Source organism: Haliotis rubra, unplaced genomic scaffold (assembly GCF_003918875.1).
Source record: "Haliotis rubra isolate DU_JTF1 unplaced genomic scaffold, ASM391887v1 Scf48, whole genome shotgun sequence".
Classification (NCBI taxonomy): Eukaryota; Metazoa; Mollusca; class Gastropoda; order Lepetellida; family Haliotidae; genus Haliotis; species Haliotis rubra.
This window is the reverse complement of record NW_025767168.1, coordinates 463,602-484,938: the sequence shown is the minus strand read 5'-3', so window position 1 is coordinate 484,938 and position 21,337 is coordinate 463,602. Positions and strand designations below refer to the sequence as shown.

The window sequence follows — 21,337 nt, the reverse complement described above, 5'->3', positions numbered from 1 at the left end:
GATGACGTTTTACATTAAATCTAACGAGTGATGGAGTATAGGTTATAAGCTATTCGAATTTAGTCTTCATTTCATCTACATTAGAAATAGATATAATAATAGATAATCAGGAGCTATGATAGAAACAATGATTCCATAGATAATCTGCATCTCATTTAGGCTCTGTGTTCTGGCATTGCTTGCCACATAGCCTGCGTAAATACGCCCAGGTACTTGCCTGGCTTGAACTCAAGCTATCGGTTTCAATTACTACATTTACGTGTAACCTTGATAGACATTTATAACCTATAAATTAATCTGAATCTACCAGTTTAGTAAGAACAAGCCTTTATGTCAAGAACCATTCATTATGATTATGATCTACTTTGGAATTGATAATGAATGCAAAGTGAAGTGAAGGATGTTATGATGTGTTCATTGTAGTGAAATCACATCGCCTCAGTGGGTGTTGGTAAAGTAATTCGATATGCTACACTACCCCCCCCCAAATACCATTATACTCCAAGATTAGAAGCAATGACAGCCACATATATTCTTGACTTCAGAATATGTGGTCATGATCTGGAACCGTAAAATTTGTTTTAACATATTCAGTTTCTGACCATTCTTCGGGTTTTTCTTTATCAGATTATCGCTTTTCTTTAGCTTTAGCTCGGCCCATGTTCCTTAATGAAGTTATATTCATGTGAACTTTGTGCGCCATTTATCGACAGATACTGTCTGAATGCTCCCAAAGACGTCATACGCATTATAGTCTGCACTGAGTGAATTTCAGCAGAAATATACTTGAGTAGAATAATTCTGATGGCTCTTGTTCCCATATCAAGCTTCCAGTTGTGGAAAGGTCAAAAGAAAGCTATGAAAGATTTAATACAATGCCGAGGAATAAGAGAAATCGATAACTATTTTGGGCTGTTCTTCAAAATACGAACACTTCGAATTCACGTCAAATTTCAGATAGTAGTCGCACAATGGGACATAGTATGACATCTCATACAAAGGGATATAGTATGATCTGAAACACATGAGAGATATTTATCTCAATAAAGTGATTTGAAGTATACAGTAACATTATACATCATAGTAAATTTAGTATAACTTTCAGCTCACTGTTGATTTCACTGTCTTCTGCATCTACTAGTATTTTGAAAGTGGTGAGATATGGCAGGTTCATGACCAATAATTAAACATAAGATCAAATGTTCACCTTTCTTCTGTTCGTCAACCGTTTGACTACAAGGCGTTCCTTTAGCGCAAAAATCGTAAGGGAGGAAGGGACATAGAATCTAGATGCAAAAAACGCTGCTAACAGAGAAGATTTAAGGAACTAGACAATTATCTTATTGCACTATCATACATAATTACGATTTTCCTAAACCATTTCGCAAAACAAGACACATGCTTTCATAACGGTAAGACACCTTCATTTTCATTAGTCATTATTTCTACATATGAAAATGTCTTTCTTGATTGACACATTTGCGACCAAAAGTTTAACAAAGGGTAGTTACGGTACATGCACTTCCCCAAATGTGTATATATACATGTAGGTAGTCAATATAGACAAATAACACATACATAGTATTCGACACAGCCACGACATCACCAGTTTCATGACTGATGTAATGAATAACGGAAACATGACATTGCATGCATACACTCACCTTAATGGTAGTCCACAATCAGTTAAGCCATGTGCGTGTTCCTTATTCACGAGAACGTATCAGCAGCTATTCAGGCAGGCACTTCTCTACCGGTCCCGCTTTCTAACAGAACAGATACAGCTTGACAAATCACACTCAAATATTTGTTTTGTAATATTTCTACTCGTCTTGTCTACACAGCAGTATAATCCAGGAATTGTCATTGATTATCTGTGTCCAGTTCTTCAGCATTCTAGCACATGGTGCTACCTGCTCCTGCAAACCAAACCAAGTGACTGCAGGATTGAGTCTAGGCTCCAAGCTTGCTATTGATTGGAGGAACCGCCTTCGATTGACAGCCTCAAATGTGATGTATACATCCTCTAAGCTCGACAGCAGTGAAAGCGGAATATCCCCTGCGACTTACTCCTCATAATAGCTCTCTATTAGCCTTTTGTCGGGCTTGGGTGGTCGTACTGGAGGCGACACTATGAACACGGACCGGACATGTCAACAAAAGGCGTAATGATTATCACACCATATTAAACAACTGTCTTGATTGGGAATGTTTATACACAATTAAGCATATGTGTTCATTTCATATATTGGACCATTTATACCAAAACATTTTGCCAAAGACCATTAATTGAAATCCTAACTGGAATGTATTGATAATATATTCAGATTTTTGTTTGACATACATTGTTATGCCCAGCATTTAATCCACGGACATTGTAACTAACACTGCATATTGATTTATTAAAACGACAGTGGATATTTACAAGTATCACATCCGAAACACGAGGAAGAAAATGTTAATAGAAGGTTCTAGCGAAAAGACATTTATGTATTTATTGATATTTATATATATTTGTCAAGACCTATAAAGTTTCTAATCATAATTGATTCAAATTACACAGAAGTTTAAGATTTCCTGTTGTTGTTGAGTACGGGTTTTATTCTTTTATTTTATTTCGTTCTATTTGTTTTCACCTTTTCTTTCCCCAAACATGCAAATGCCTACGGGCATAGATCTAAATGTGTTTTTTTCGGAACAGAGAGCCTTAATACCTCAGCTTAAACACTGACGAACTTAATATGAGTCTGAATGCTCCCAAATATGAAGATGACAATTTGCATGTTAACTCTCAAGAGATTATTCCCATAAGACCCGTGATATTTGTCCGTAATGGAAAAGAACAAAAAATTTGATTATCATTTGAGAAAAAACACACATTCCAATTACGCGATACCAATAAGCATCTGAGATGCGTTATGCATTATCCTCACACAAGTGAAAGAGGCACAATAAATGCAAATTCACCGCATTGGCAAATTATCTTGTAGGCCTCATCTGGACGTATCTGATAGGTCTGCAAGTACTAAGTGAGTGTGTGAGTTGAATGTGACGCCACTTTTAAAACTATCCCAGTTATACGACACGTAGTGCATACAACAGGTAAACAGGTACATTTATCATCCAAAACTGTGTTCCACAGGGGATATCGCTTTTGTAAGATCGTATGATATCTCCTAGGAAATATCGTTTTGACAGTAGATTTTGTACAATGCCCTGACAATGCTATGACGTCATCAACTTGATGACGTCACAATGCTATGACATCGCTGCACTGCAAGTCTAATGGTAGTACAGTGTTGAGAGATGTACATTTTTTCATTGAAAACTAATGAAGAATGATTTTTGATGATAAATATATAGAATCTCACCCTCGTGTCTACTGATATCAATTATATCAACACTCGTTGATAAAGGTAAAAATATCCTCGGCAAGCCTCGGATATTTGTAACTTTGTCAACTCGTGTTGATATAATTGATATCAGTAGACACTTGGGTGAGATGCTCTATATATAGCATACAAAAATAACTGTGTGATAATTGTGAATAGATTCATATATAATATATTTCTAATAGTACGTGTACAATAGTATGTGTACAAATGTCGGGAGAATTATTTTCATTAAAAAATATATCATACATTATTCAACAAAAAACATATTGCATAACTCTTTTAAGTTACAACTTCTTGATTTAATCCAGAGGAGGAAGCTTGCATCCGAGTCTTGTAAACTGTCATACCTACCGCAGATGCTACTGACAGAGTAGGTTAAACGTCATGAAACTTGGATGACAGGTGGCGAATCGTGAACACAAAAACTTTAACATTTGTATTTCTTTTGTTAAGTGTACATAATAGGTACGCTGTCAAGCTGAAGGCAGTCTGCGGAAAGAAAGAAAAATAGATTATGCGTTATTTACTACACAAGCATTCGGTAATACCCCAGGATCTGTTATTCCATCCCTAGATATCACTGCTACTAGTAGGTTAGTGGTCAGACACTGCTGTCGCTCTCTGCCTGGCTGATCATTATGCATTGTTATTGTCAAGTATTTGAATATGCTCATGACAATATTATTATATTGTTAGCGACAAATCCATTTCACCCTCAAAGGGGGTTGAAGTAGCGTAACATTATTGTCCTCCTGCGAGGGTACGTAAGTCCCAAAACATTTCAAGTCAGTTTAAGTGTACCAGGGTTTTAATCGTAGTATTTTTGTGTTTTTAATGTATGGCTAAATCTCAGCATCAACGCCAATGGCTGAAGGGATGGTGTAAATCCAGCTAGGGTCCATGCAGGAAGCAAAAGTAATGTAAGTCCCCATGGGCCTTAGTATGGTGATCTACCTTCAGTTGTTGGCGATCTCTAGCCCGTATTTTATATTGTATTGTCTTCTTTAATTGGAATATTTTAACTTTGCGCTAGTTTTATCTTTATAACTGTGATTCTCTAGTCTTTTTACTGTCCATCGTCGACAGGTTTTAATCTTCAAAATGTTTCTACTTTTTATTGTATGGCTTGTTTTCGTCACGATATGGCTGCAATATTGCCGATGTTACGTTAAATATTAACTCACTCACTCACTCACAAATCCATTTCCTAAAAAATGAGAAATGTCTACTAATTGAGTCCATTTTATGGTTTCGTATGTATCATGAATATGTGTTAATAAACCACACTATAACATCTGTTGCCCGACAGGCAAGTCCTTAGTTATACTTAGTAGTGTAGCAGTATTACACACCCGTGGGTGATAAACCCATGTGAGGTATCACACATATGTGTGAGGTCGATTTCTAATCCCGCCATTGGCTACTCCATGGTGATGACCTAGGGTCAGGTTATGACGGACAACTTTCCTGATTAAAATTCATTGATAAGTTACTCGTGCTTCAATCGAAGTAAAACCTGTTACTTGTGCCAAAACAAACCCCTTTACACCTACCTGTTATTTTCGCGATTGCAACATACACATGTATTTATACAATGAAACACAATTAGAATAAATATAACACGAGTCTCTATATATTTTGTAATTCCTTTTATTAAAACCTTTGATTCCAGTCATAAATTCAAAATGGCTCGAACAATCAGTGATACCTGTGTAAACAATTATGTTAGAGATAAAGCCCGGAATTCCTTTTGAATATTCAAAATGTACAACATTGGTACATTTACTGGAGAGATGCGACAAGTGTCATGTATCGTCTTGCAAAAATACCTGACAGGATAAGATCAGTCCCTGTCTATTGTGAGATCGATTTGCCTCGTTGTTTCTTTGATGAATTGATAAAGATGACATTTTTCACTGATAAACATGATGAAGACCCACTTCCAGCTCCGAGCTACTATGTGATTCAAATGTTATCAAATTCACACATGACAATCAGAACCAAAACACACTCGTTGAAACAATGAACAACATGGAACGTTTGCAAGGGTTCATGAGTGCAAATGGCAACACACGTCCTTTCTATTCAATCCAAAATGTACAGGAACGGTTGATCTACACATAAGTCATTGCTTAAGATATCCCTCCGACGCATGATAATGCAAAGTTTATGTCTTCATAACACACAGGATGTAATCAACTCATATTTCATACTGACAACTCCGTAAATTCCGTTACATTCCAAGTGGCAGTTTCTGGCTCTGGAAAACGAGAAGGCTGTGGCGAAGAAGAGTAGTCCCCCATTGATGGTGAACGTAACCTCAGCAATGTCCCATACAAGCACAAGTGGTTACACCTAATTACACACACTCAATAGTTTTGGCTACGGTCGATGGGAGAACACAAGTACACAAGTAGTGATCCCCAGTGTGCAGAAATATCCAAAACAATCTTCCGATGACGACAACCACCAAATGATAACGATGACGTCACACGCTCAAATATTTTATGCTTGCAAGACTAAAAATCATCCACATTTACACTGTAACATAATCGTTTTAGAGTGTTTATTTAATTTAAAATCTTATCTAGTTTGCATTATCACTATTGCCTTGATGACGCGAAGATGTGACAGAAACTGTTTTGTGGAGGGTCACCATGGGGATGAGTAGTGATTAAGAAGCCAAGTGACGTCACTCATTCATAAACGTTGTGTTGTGTATTATCGCACAGCTACGATGAGAAAATATCAAATTTGAATCTATTCGAAATAACTGACTGACTGACTGACTGACTGAGTTTAGTTTTACGCCGCTTTTAGCAATATTCCAGCAATATCACGGCGGGGGACACCAGAAATGGGCTTAACACATTGTGCCCATGTGGGGAATCGAACCCGGGCCTTCGGCGTGACGAGCCAACGCTTTAACCACTAGGCTACCCCACCGCCCCTATTCGACCATAAAATGGTGCGAGTTTATGGTGTGTAAGAAACTGATTAATGTGCTCGTGTCTGTCAAATACGTTTTGAAACAACTCGTTGTAAGATAAATGGTATCTGACAGACACTCGTTTAGTAATCTCTATTTAATACCCTACGCTCAGTTTGATACAATTAGCATATGCATCCAAATTCGTAGGGTTAGTCCTTTATAAACACATCTGTATATATGTATATAGAAGGGTTAGTCGGATAGTACATACCTGCTGGTAAGAGTGTATGGTTAGTTTTATTTAATACACACGTCTGAATGACGTTTTTTTAAAGACATAGATATATGCATGTTCTTACATCTAGTTTGTCATAAAACACACTTGTATATCAGTGTTGGTTTGATTGTTGTTTAACGCCGCATTCAGTCATATATCATCTGTAAAAAATCGTGTCTGGACCAGGCAAACCAGAGAGAGACATCATGAGCATCGATCTAGGCAATTAGGATACTATGACATGCATCAGGCAAGTCAGCGAGCCTGACAACCCGAACCCGTTAGTCGCCTCCTACGACAAACACGGATGGGTGAAAACCGAATTTTACCCGGATCTTCGCGGGTATGTATATATGTGCTTAAGGTTAGTTTCCTATAATATAAATTCGATATATCAGTTTCATATATAAATGCATACGTCACAGTTCCATATAATACATACCTGTATTTAAATGTTCCCACTTAATGTGATATAATACCTACCTGTATTCTGGCCGACGGAAAGGAGAGAGGAATCACATTACGGGAAGAAACGGACCATTAACCGATTCTTGTGAAAATAGATCAGTTGTCCATAAATTGTCTCATTATCGTATTCCAGCTGCATCTTGTATTTGTTGGCAACGTATTGGAACCCTGCCCTATCAGATGTTCATGATATGAGAATTCTTTTGAAAGCTTTAGTAACACCTATTATGTTGTTTTGTGTTCTATCTAGTCTGCTGATATGGAATCGTTTATATCGTAACTTAGGTGTAGTGGCTCAGTATGTTGGTATTCGCTGGTACACAATAATAACGCCACTGACAATCAATGAAAATTAGGTGCCAATCACTAGATAATAAAGTGGCTAATTTTGGTATTCAGTACGTTAAACCTATATCTGAACAAGGTGCACAATTACTATGTATTCATTTGCACTGGCACACAACGTCATTATCATGTTATCAATGCAAATCCTTGCCCCTTACTCCAAACCGTGTAGCTAGATTGAATCCATCATCCATGATAATTGAATGTTACCCAATCGAGTATTAATGGGGTCTTTCGGTCCTCTGCCCAGTAAACATTTGCCTACCGTTGCTGTTGCATGATTTGTATCTTAATCCAGAGACTTGGGGGTCTTACAAATATTGGGAGAAGAACGATTAGAATTCACCCACATTCCCTCATCCATCATGCCGTTGGTTGGTCTAGACGCGGGCCTAGAAAAGAAAGCCCCGCCATTTTCTTCTCATTACCAATGGCGCCAATCAGAAGACTCAGGTGCCCCTACCAATCGTTAGTACGACGTGACAATTGCCCAGATTCTAAGAGGACAGGGAGCTCTTTTTACGAAAAACCAATTCTTCAGGGATTTATTCCGTGTATAGTTACATCATCTATGAGCTCTGGTTCTTCAAGATAGTGATGATTGTACAGTGCGTTCTCTGGTCTGACCAACAATGACTATTGGCCATATTCCCCGAGGGGAATAGAACAGGGTTATGACATAAGAGGCATCGATTCGACAAATTTATTATATTTACACTGATGTTGCAAAGATCGACCCTTGGAGACACCGCAGCCGGCTCAAGTCAATTCAGACTACTTCACAATAAAAAATAGCATTGTACTTTCTTCTGGCGAATCTTAACATCGATAGTGATTCCTAATTGAAGCATGTCATCTCCTTGTAATGCTAACACCGTGATTGACCTAGACTATATTGATGTTCAACGTTTCTCCTTCGGCAAGTATTATTCCCACGTGTACTCACTGGAACTGTTTTGTGTGCCTTGAAACAGCAGAGTTTGGAACGCGTAGAATTATATTACATTAAACCCTTGAAAAAGTGCCCGTCGGAATACTTGGGAACTTAATGATGGTGTGAACTGAATATCGTGCGCAGAACTAAAGTAAGGCATTGTTGACGAATCGATCTTTGCCTCATTTTTACCTTCAAGAATGCTCTTACTGTGTTAAGCACTGTAAAAACCATATTCTTTTTACATTGAATGTTGTAACCTGCTGCACAAATTTGCACTTTGTACATCTAAGTGTAGCTACTCATTCATGTTTAACGTGACATGTGTTTAGTTTTGTAGCCAGGCATTACATTGTAGGCACTTCATATCCATTACGATGCATGTATGTTTACAGATTCAAAACACAACTACAGCTAGTCCTCAATCACACCACTCCATGACTTCCGCTTAGCAGTACAATGGATTGAAACGCATCCCGTTGGCCTTAAAATTTGCATGGAGAAACATTCAATGAGAATTCAAAAGAGGCTGTAATTTCAAAACAAGTTTACGAGATGAAAGATGCTCGCAATAAGAACCTATCCTGCCAGTTAAACTTCTATCGTGTTCATACATACTTCATGCCCATGGTAAGGCTTTCATGAAAATGTTACAATTATGTTGCATGGGGCAAAAGCGCTTATCAAGCAGTAACATGGAGCCAAATCAACTACGCACACTATCCACAAGTGATGCTTGACTGTGTAATTGAACATCGATTCTTGTTCAATCTTTAATTCTTATGCCGTTTTAGTGACTCACGTGTGTTGGTATTGGAATGTTGTCTACAAAGGCTGGTCCAGTGCAGTCTTAGTCGTCTCAGATCAATGATATGCTGGGTGAATTTTGTCTCAAAATATCAATATCATAGAAGGTGAATATTCCCTATAAACCTAATTAGCGGATCCTGATATGTTCACCACACGCCTGTTTACAGTGAGTATTCGCATTAGATTATTCCACAATCTTAAGGAGAAGCCCTGTAGAGTCCTCGAGAACACATGAGTTCTTCGGGACTAAGAGACACAATATCTCGAATAAGAAATCATTTAACGATCGTTCGCTTCAATTTGCCAGCATTAGGGCAAGTATGGACAGTTGCGAGCTGATGATGAAAGAGTTGAGATGAAAATTACTGGCTACTATGAGGTATTCTATAATTAAATGCAATTATCCTCCCATTACTAACATAAACTAGATTCTTGACTAGTGTGTCATTATACTTTTTCAGACTACATTTTATTCAATCATGATATCAGATTAGGGCAATTTGAAAACTGTTGGAGGTTGATGTAAATGGGGTCAATGATATCTGAGCTAATACAAACTACGTGCATAGAACTCGATAGTCGAAATCAAATGAACACTTACATGACTATTCCTCATTATGGTAACTACAAGAGCTATGGGGTTCAAAGCTTCCTTGACACATCACCTTTCCTTTATCAGTAGTAAAATTACACTGCACAATAATAACCTAATTAGTTGCAGTAAAGCTGAACTAATGCATAAATGGAGTGATTTGGTAACTACTTCTTTATTAGTCATGTTTTGAAATATGAGCACAGTGCTTTTTACATCTGATTCATTCTTTCACAATATTACCACCCACGTAGACGTAACTATTTGAAAAGGCACAAATAATACACAGTTATAGCTTCCAAAATATTTGAGACCTTTGAAGTAAATATCAAAACAATTTACCTGAGTAACACTCTGTCGATTGTGTCAGATGTGTTTGACAGTTGACAGGTGGCTATAGAGTCATACTCATGGGGGAACACAAAATCCGATTACATGTGTAATCCTAGATGATCCGATTGTTTATGAAGACAATACAGATATTGTCCAGATTTTATCATGCACAAGTAGCTATACAAAAGGTTGGTGTTATCACACGGAATCATCTGTAAGGGATCGACATATCCATCAGTGTGTGATCGCCATCTCACTGTGTGTATCAACAGTAAATCTAGGATGTATCTGGAAAGGATAGTCACAAGCACATTTGTCATTCATGTAAGGAGCGAGGTAAGCGTGAAAGCTTATAATTAGTGCCACATATGAAATGGGACTTTAAAAATTAAATTAGATTTTCGTCGACTTTGAGGTTTCCTTTCAGCAATTTGTAAAAAAGGGCAAGATACCTTACACAATGGAAATGCGTTGCAGAAAGATGTTTCAGACTAGTAGAGGTTGGTAAATGTTTACCACACCGTATGTTCCAGTGAAGTTTTAGATGCACAAATGCAGGGGTTGTTTAAGATTCACAAGCACCTGCCAATCTTATGAGACACACCTCTGAAGAGTGTCTCGTAGAGCAAAAAACAACAAAATACTTTCAAAGTTAAAACTTTTGCCAATCATTGACCATTTCGTCCCCAAAGTGCGGCATGCTAACAGGTAGCATAAAATAAACAAGCCATATTGTGAAGAGTAATCACTAAACGCGAAGGAGAGGGGTAAATATTTAGGATAACATTGACTATTGGAAAATAAATGTTCTTTTTGTAAAAGGACATCCTCGAGCGAAAATATCCATTACCTTGATATCCATTACCTTGATATTTTTATGCGTAATTCATGGCATGGACCTGACGATCAAGCTCATAGGCAAAAATTCTGTGCATTTAAAGAGTAGAAATTATGAGCCATTCCTGTTTGGAATAGTCTGCGAAAATGATCAGGAAATCCAACATTTGACATAGCAACATACACATAAGTTCTTATAAGCTCTTATGTGTGTTTGAACTTAAGGCTCTTACGGCGGAGCATCTTGCATTTTACATATTGCCATTCCTATTTGGTTTGAGTTTAGTACAAGCCAAATTGAAGGGGTACATCATAACGAGGACATGTCCGTTGTCACTTCCGAATGAAACCCCCTAAACCGCCATCTTTAAGATATTTCAATATTGATTGCAACTTATGGACTATTGTTGTTTGTCCACCATTCGTTCGGAAAGAATATGTCATCTTTAGGAGCTTCTCTTGTTCCTAGTTCTCATATGTTTCTAAGTCCACACATCTTGCCAATACTGATGCTACAAGGAAACTGATGACACACTTTGTAAATCGAAAAAACACATTCCAACTTGTAGCTGTGAAAAGAAATATTTTGATAGCACACCTACAAGCATGGTATGCATCGTTTCGACTAAAACCCCTCAACTACCGTCAATCTTGACTTGATCAAAACATACTGTTACCAAGAGCATACGGGAACATATGGAACCTAAAGTCAGATTAACAACAGGCAAATCCTGGCATCAAAAATATACCGGAATTAGGATTGTGTTCCACAGTCTTCATTTTCAACATTACTTCTTTGGGCATTCCTTTGGAAGCTTACAGAGTGTGATATAGCCTCAGATGTAGGTAAAAATATTAACACCATATGAATGTAGTTTCTGAAGGCAAAGGTGTGTGGTTAGTGTCGTCATCCGTGAACATCCACAGTCTCATGTATCTGCTTTGCTAACATTGAGATGGTCGGGTTCGCTGTCAGTGACATTAGTGATATATATTTTCTGCATTGGAATTCTTTCAAACTGCAAAGATATTTTGTTTCGAAGTGAACGGAAGTCTCCTTGCAAGAGAAATTAACTGACTTGAAGTCCTCTGAAAGTTGAACACGCTGTCAAATTGACAAACGTTACCAACGTTTTTCTCCTGCAAAGGGATGGGGTAACACAACACATGCAAAATGCTAACTGATGTGTTCATATTTACAGCTCTTCATTTAAAAGGTATGTCTTAACTACATTAAGAGATTCAGACTGCAATGAGCCCTTCCTGTTGCGGTTGAATAGAAGGGAAATCCTAACAAGGACTACTAAACGATTAATCCATCAAATAGAACAACAAACTTTGGTAGTCAAGTTTTTTTGCATCAATACAATTTTACGTATGGTATTGATATAGCGAAATGTAATGTTATCTCGGTTTAGATCAGTAGAGGCTACCTTGTATAGTCACGCTGACACCGTATATCTGACCGAAATTGTCAGCTTTTATCAGGTAAAGATATGTCAGTTGTGTTTGCTTATAAATACACACACGTGGGTAAAATAATGCCACATATCAATGTAAGTTAGGTCACTACCAAAAGGTTCATACAATCCCAAACCCAATGCAATGACATGACGAATGTTCATCCATCTCAAAACTCGCTTTGTTTTGAAACAATTTGTTTGAATGTGTCTGATCGATTGTTGGACACCCAAACAAGTGCTTTTAAAATTGAGAGAGTATGTGAACATGCACCATTATATGGCCTTGTTGCAAGCAATGCGGGATGACAAGGGTTTCGCTAATGAACAAAACATCAAATTGAAACATCATCAAAAGATTCAACGCTGCGTCACGACCTTGAAATTTGAAAATAAGAGTAGCCCACTTTGGACCAAGTGGACAATAGTCATCAGCCGATGCAATTCTCGTGTCTTTATTATGTAATAATTATGATTATTGATTATGATTTAGGCATGCGCATTACCATGCTAACAATCATCTATCGTTCGAAGACCTTTATTTGCACAACTGAATATTTGTTTATACTGAGTCACATCAGTTGGTAAATTGTCTGTTGCTTTCAGTCTGTAGTCACGAAGTCAGACATTTAATGCAGATTCAAAATAGGTTTTGGCGGTTTCACAGACGGAGTCAGTGCTTCATAATGCACGCTACAGATCTGCCACTTTGTAATTGGTCCCCTGTGACTTTGTAATGGAATAGTATATGAAGAAACCTTTTGACTTATGAGGATTTAAATTCAAGGTGCAGTGCAATCAGCCTCTCCAATCGGTCAGCGATCAGTCAATTTACAATACAATTACTACCTCATTAGAACTTCACAATGACTTAATCGGATGTCGTGTATAAGACCATTAACATCACAAAGGTATTGCCTGTTCAGGTTCTGAGGCGTTTTGTCATTTTACTTCACACAATTTTTAAACTGTTATCACGATCGATTATAATATCAAGTAGGGGCATGTGTCCTATTTAAGAGAATAAAACACTTTGGAGTTTATAATGGAGTGGTAAAAACATATCATTACCGCATGGAGATTTTAGAAAATGATAAGCAGAATTTGTGTTTTCCCTTTCCGCTCACTTCATATGGCCCAATGATGTATTTTCCTAAAAAGTTGTTGAAAGCAATCACCGTTGCTTCTGTGAAAGAGGATCATCTCAAGAATCCCTAAGGAGGCGATATCTCCCGAAATCGAATTTTCCAAAATTACGTCAATGTCCAATTCTAGCCATGACAAGAGAACATTTTTCATAAAATCGCCCTTTTCAGTTTTCCTCGAGTTTGAAGTATTAAAAATTATTTTTTTCAGGTTACTAATTGGAACAGTCTCCTTGAAACCACACGTTTCGCAGATGGGATCCAAATTTGTCCAAAGACGCACACGCTTTAGCAATAGAAACCATTTTACACAAACGGACCTTTTTCAAGATGGCTCATTAAGGGATTGGAACATGGACAACACATTTTGTTCCTCAAAGGATATATGCCACAAAATGGGCAATTACTGTTATTGTGGAATAACTGTGAATTGGGTGCTTAGGATTAAATGAAAAACTTGAATGAGTTGTCAAACGTATATTAATTCCATACCAAAAGCATGTAGGGGAGAGGATTTAACAAAACTATATTGACATAAGTGAGTGAACACACCAACGGATGACAGTATCAGAACAACACATCTCAATCCATTGTATATTTATGTAACCATTTCGATGACACTCCAATTAACTCAATTACACAAGCAAATTAAATAAGGGCTCATTGAACATATACGGGTTCATGGCGTAAGAGTTTGATTCATGTCATTTGGAAGAATACTTCAGTCATATCAATGCTTGAGAGTTATTTTTCAGGAGAGGCCCATATAACGTAGGTCCAGACCAGAGCTAACTGCTGTTCGAACATAGGTAACTGGAACGTCTGAAGGACGCAACTTTGTCCAGCTAACCCCTTCCAGTATTCGCAAAGACACATATGAAACAAGCCTATTGTTGACCTAAATACACCGACAACACACGCCAAAATAAGGAACTTCGTCATACACCCCTTTGCTTACTGATGAGTTACGTATGGAAAAGTCCTCGATACATCTGACATGAATTCAGACATATTTCTCAAACATTAGAAACATAAAGAAAGTTAAAACTACTCATATCATCTATATCTAAACTAGTTTATGAATACCTGAATGCATCCATCTTGCTCAAATAATTGGCAGGATGTTCTACATTTCATTCCAGTTTAAGATGCAACACGGACATACAAGACATCAGAAGCATGCAGAACGTAATGACGACTTTGAAAACACAGTCAGACACATTGATGGTCTACCATACATTATGTTACGATCAAAATCGGCAAAGATTACCTGTAATTTGGAGAATGTCATTGCGACATTTTCAATGATGAAAAGCATGTCGTCGTGTACAATTTAATTCAAAGCTGGCGTCAACATCATTTAATCCAATTTATAGAGACAAGGAGCATTGATTATTTGAATATAGCAAGTAAAACTATTCTAGTTATTTTCGAAGATGGTGTTCCCGTCGCTCTCACTAGACTAAACAGTGAGACCAACCTGAAGTTGCATATCGTGTTTAGTTTGTAATTATGCAGGATATTTGATTATTGTAATCCTCAACACCACATTGAATGATGCTCCATTCGACGGTCCGGTCAATGTTGCACTTCACCAATAAACGACTTGGCATATTCTGTCACACACACCACCAGTGAACGTGTTCATTGAACAACACTCCCTTGCCACATCAAACGTTGTGAGTCTGAAGTAATATTGTTTCTCACTAATTACAGATCTGATAAACGTTTGTAGATCTTAAGGATTCGACCTTGCAGTTGACTTGTCTTAATAAGAACTGACGATTCTGACGTTTGTAACAAGTTCCAAAGACAGTCTCCTCTCAATATTCACTGACAATGAGACCAAACAAAAAAGATTGATTTTTCTAACGATTGTTGAAGGTTTATCAATATTGTGTGTTATACATGTCTGGACACTCTTTTTGTTTGACATAGAGATTCGATCCAGTAAATGACGGCACTGCCATTCGATAGGAGCTACAGATGTTAGATTAGCAAGGAAAGGAAGACAAACGTCTATGTGGAGAAAACCAATTTATCCCTACTCCAACTCTCAATCACGATGGAGAGTGAACAGAGTACATATATCACAACGTCCACCCTAAAGGCGAAATTGATCCAATTAGGAACCAACTAAACCTCAACCCCCTTCAGATCCAAATGCATGTGAGTGGTTGCACTATGGAAGTGGATTCTGGGTCAGTGCATTAGGGCTGTTTCGTCCTTTCCTGGCACAAGCAAGGGGTGTTTCATCGAGTCCTGCTTATAAAGGCAACAATTCTTCAACTCAGATCAAGATGCAAGGCCCTATGATCAGACACACGCGTGCACATCTTGTACGTAGTGCTCGGAAATACGCCTTATCTGGCCGATGATCTGGAAGAGCATGTAATAAATAATACATATCGATGTTATTCAACCGGAAATGCCGTGTTTGTTAATCAGGAGCCATCAGAATTTAATTATCGATGTCAGCACAAATACAATCATCTCCATCCATTCCAGCAATTTAAAACAGTCACACCCTCGACAGGAGAATATAATTCCTTGGCCTTCACGCACGACTGACGCTGGTTTCAGCGAATTTAGCATAAAGTGTTTATTACTATCATCTGGTCTAGATTTTGACGAGATAGATTTATGAATGAACCTGATGCTCTAACATTATATTTTTCAGTTCCATGACACAGATTACGATTCTGGTTCGGGGCATGGAAACGTCACCGGAGCTCCCATACCATGTATATACTGTAAAATAAAACAAAAAACCTAATATTACCTCACTTCAGTTTTAGCCAGTGGATGGACTAGCTTTCTATGGCACAACAAATCGCGTTGCAGATATGCACGTCAGTTACAACATTTAGTATATTTAAGGATTTAGTGTTTAGAGCAAGTCACCGCACGAGAGAAATATTCACTGTAAGGGTGTGTTATTATAAGCTAAATTTTGGAAATGTTCCCCACCTCTGTGAAACGTAGACTTTTGGTATGTGATAGAAGATAGTATCAGATACATTTCTCTAATTAAACACGTAAAACCAGTTCTTTTGCAATTTGTTTGAGGTTGACTTATTTTCAGCCTAAGACTGGACTACTGGACCACCCACAGTTCATGATCTACATAATTGGTAGTAGAGATAATCTTTTGTCAATACTGTAAAGAATAAAAACCTTGTTCCTAAGGTCATGTTCGTCCAAAGATCCTCATCAAAATCTGCATGAAGTGTGTGGTCGATGTATGGTAAGCGTTTTATGAGGACATTGCCTCTTTATAACCTTCCAGTCTGTTGTGAATGTCCCCAGTACATGGGAAGTTACATGACATCAGCAAAGACAGGTCTAGTCTGTCTCTCAGACACTTCGGAATAGGTGTAGACATAAGTCGAACGTACGTCCAGAATGTTTTACCAAGTCTTGATTGCCTCAGAACTAGGTTTGAGTCTTAAGTAATTTCCGGCCTCCTTTTCGTTTTATGTTCATAATTTGCAGATATATAGATTTAATTGATGTAACCTTTTGTGGACTGAATGTCAGTTGAAATAAGGCCGTGTGCGAAGTGTTGGGAATTGACAGAACATTGATTCAGCTATGGAGGGATAAATTGATTCGACGGAAAACACGTGTTAAAGATCATAATTCATTCCTAGGCTTCAGAATTAGACTGGCATACCATGTGCTGCTTTCACATATTGAGAAACCGTTAACCTCACAATTTCCCGTTAACAGTAATTTTCAGTCAAGTAATGTCTTCACATTCCAAATGAGCAATTGGTCACTCAAACAAATCTATCGGTGGCACACGTCTTAAACACATGCAAAGGCAATGCAATTTATAACCTAAAAGAACCAGGAAATATGGTATATAAAAAAATAATCTTGTATGTCACTCATGCGTCAAACACATGAATGATGTTCTTGTGTAAGATTAGTATCCTGCGTAAAGCATAGAAAAAAACAAACTGAAACAGCATAATTGCAGATCCATGTATTTTGCAACACAGTTGCATACATATGTAATCAGAAAATCCATTTTGTACTTTGAAAAATCAAGTCCTTAAATGCTCTCAGCGTAATGCGGGGCGATTCAGCCTCCAACAAATTAATGTGTCATTCAAGTCGTCGCTATCGCAACTGAATATTCAAATTGTATCAAATTTGTAAAAAGTGATCCCTTGCTGGCACGCCATTTTAGGGAGTAATCATGGCGCTTTGGACAAGCTGAATGCGTGCGCTTGTCACGCTGGTAATAATAGTGACATTTACCAAATGGCAATCTTTTCCTTTTTGTGAGGAAAAGGTCCCGCAGAGGAGATACACCTATGTATTGTAATTGGATGTCTATTTTTGCAGTTTCAGTAAATGAGAATAATAATGAGGCTATGGGTTTTATGTGTTGGAGTTATTTTCACGTATGTTCTATATTCCTTCAAAGGTATTTCTTTTGCTGAAAAAAATAATGTTCAGGCGACACAAAGTCAATAGCGATTTCGTTCAATTACGAACTGGTGATTTCTAACTTGATTTAAACATATATATTGCTAGAAATGAACCATAAGAAAAGCATGTTTGAAAAGATTACGTAAAGATTGATTCATTCCCATCATTTCTACGTGAGAGGAGAACGTGATAAACATAGAGTACAATGAATCATTCGTTTTAGTTATTTAATAACACAAGTTACATGTATTCAATATATCAGATATATCAGAATGCTTAGGTCTGTACTCATTTTACTGATACAAATCCTTGTGAGACGGGTTTAGACTTGAAGAACAACATTGTGTGTTGACGATTTGTTTCTGTCCAGATGCTGCGGTAAGAATCAATTAGAGAGTTTAATATCACGGGGAACTCTAATATCAAACACGTGTACCCTATTTTAATGCTTGCGTTTACAAACCTCCAAACAGGCATCACATGCAGGAACAGGCCAGCAAGCTGTGATATTCCCTCGACTACCACAGTGTTTCAAATCCATCAATGTTGAAGTCATAGCACCAGGGTTGCCTTGATAATTTCAAGCCTACTTCTTTCACAGGACGTACGGGCTTCTGCATAAGGTGATTGCATTACAGATTTGCAGAGTTGCGAGTTAGGAATCTGGATATATTATAACACGGTGCTTGTACTTCCCATAGGTCATTGATCAAGGCTTTCAAATTCAAGAAGACGCTAATTACACCAATGGCTACCTCGTGGCTCCAGGAAACATGCTTAAGTGTGGAAAATGGTGTTTGTTGCACCATAGATGGTGTGTGTATTAGAAGGTAACTAACGTAACTTAAGTATCAACACAACTGCAATGTCCTTTATTGAACTGTGGTCTGTCTTGCAGAAATGTGGTTCATCAACCCCAATGGAAAGATACGTGCATTAATATTGAAACTGTAACACTAGTACAGAGTATGATCTGAGATGATCTCATTACGCCCCCTGCAGTTGTCAACAGTGAGTGAGTGAAACATCGCTGGAATTTTCTTTCACCACTCGATTGTTAACAGACCCTTAACGTACGACATGTGTATGACAATGAGTTTTGTATGACAAGGTTAGATTAGGAACATACTTCTGGACAAGCAATATCTGTGTCGGATGATAGCACTGGAACACCTGGGGCCTTATTCTCGAAACGTTCGTAGCCCTAAGAATTCTTAACTTTGATCGTAGCCAATGTGTTAAGAATGGGCTTAAGAAGTACGTAACGCTACGAACGTTTCGAGAACAGCTAGCCTGGTGTTATTACTGTTTCTCGGGGATCCATTCAAATCATTTTCACATCTACTGTCCTTTTACGCTCAGTCTATTTATTTGGTGACATTGTGGTTATATATTTACGCCGACTATACAATGCAGTCATAGTACGGGTGGGTACACCAGATATAAGTGTTACCCGTTTTACAGACTCACGCCTAGGTATCTAGCTTTCATCACCAGGCAGTCCATTCCTATACGACCCGTGAAGATCCGGGTTCGAATTGATCTTCAGTAACCCATGCTTGTCGCAAGAGGAGACTAACGGGATCTTAAGAACCAGCCGCTGTTATCGAGTGTCCATATATAAGACCAAACGTGCAAAATATTCTTTTCTACCCGTTAGTATTAGCATTCTTAACCGTTAAACCTATTTACATACATGTCTTATACATATTATTAAACATTGTGCTTATTTTTGTAAAAAAAAATTAACTGTCAAAACAATTGTGATGGTGCTTTTCTTTGTTGTGTCTAACTTACATACCCACGTAAGTGTGTGGATAGTATTATCTTATCTTATGTACAATGTTATGTGAATCCCTTAATAACAGCACATTTTATGACTCAATGTCCGTATCGACAAAATACAAAAATATGATATATTTTATTTCTGTAACGTTAACTCTCTGAATCAACCTGAAACCTTCTAGAAGTATCCAGTTAACTTTTATGTTTACAACGTGTGTATCGCAACATTACAAAAAAGTAATAAGTAACCACGCTGTTTACTAGCAATCACAGTCCTTAAGTTCACTAAATGTCAGGACGGCAATTACTTCTCCGAGAAATTGGAAAGGAGTAGGTTTATTACATAATCATTATGATCTACACTTGGCCAATGGGTCTTGCTGATACCATTAATGCATGATAAAGATGCCCTTAGCAAGAATTTAGTTAGAAAGTATTGATTTCCTGCTTTAGGAACAAGAACATGTTTGGTTAAATATCACAAAACATGTATTTATCGGTGAACAGGCAATAAAATAACAATAAAGATATTCAATCATTTTCCGATGTCAAAACATGTCAATAATCGTTTATATCTCTCTGCGTTATCGACTTTTCCTTGATGTTTGAAGACTGTCGGTTCTGGAGCACAAATGTCTTGAGAATATTGCAGTTGACCTGAGTCCATACTTCACAAAACACACTTTCAAACTAATGTGTTAATGCGACTTGTAAAGGACATATCTTTGTCAATAATATATATTTTCTGATAACTAGAATCGTATGACATCACAAAGATCATATTTCATTATGATCAACAGATATATCTTCCTAAAATATATAACTCACACTAAGGAGGTAACGTCAGATGATCTTTCCAATCAGCAATCGACATTAAGGCGCTCGGTTCTCGGTTTTCGGTAACAGGGATCTATAAATGGGTTTATTATGTAAAGTGAGCAACGTTCAGTGACGCTTTTAAGTAAAAAGGCAAGGCGCCAAAGGTTTGATTCTAACAATATTCTTGGATATTGACAACAATGGTTTACACACAAATGTAGAGAGCTACTTGGTAAATAATGATATCCCTCAATATCTAAAAATTATATATGCCCGATTGCGGTGTTGTAATTGTAAACTAGCAGTTGAAACTGGTAGATACATTAATGTTGCATATACTGAAAGGCATTGCCTGTTTTGTAAATTACAGTACAACCAGAAATTATTGAGAATTTAAGATTGTAATTTTTGTTTCACTCATTACTCACGTATTAAATGTGAATATTAGCAGAACATAACTCCAGATTCAAAGACAGGTTAACAGTTAGTATTTTGTCAAGTCAACATGGGCAGCAATGCAGGCTTCAATGCTGCGGGGCATACTACTGATCAAAGAAGTTAGAAAGTCGTGGTCCATGCTGTCCCAATATCGGACCACCTCTTCTTTCATTTCAGCAATATTTGTCAGATTTTTCTTATTGACACTTTTCTTCATAAGTCCCCAAACATTTTCTATTGGATTTAGGTCAGGGCTATAGCTTGGCCAATCTAATAAGGCCGAAATCAGGCCTGTGAATGCTTTGAACGATGTTTGGGTCGTTG

The 21,337-nt window shown here is 37.5% G+C and overlaps 1 protein-coding gene across 1 annotated transcript in view; it reads right to left on the bottom strand.

Annotated features, from left to right (window-relative positions):
* The window catches only part of LOC124290963 (neuronal acetylcholine receptor subunit alpha-10-like), a 41,409-nt gene extending 39,479 nt beyond the window's left edge, over nucleotides 1-1,930 (bottom strand). The window contains exon 1 of the mRNA XM_046727806.1: nucleotides 1,665-1,930. The gene's annotated coding sequence lies outside the window, so the exon portion shown is untranslated. The remainder of the gene's footprint in view (nucleotides 1-1,664) is intronic.
* Between the last annotated feature and the right edge of the window lie 19,407 nt (nucleotides 1,931-21,337).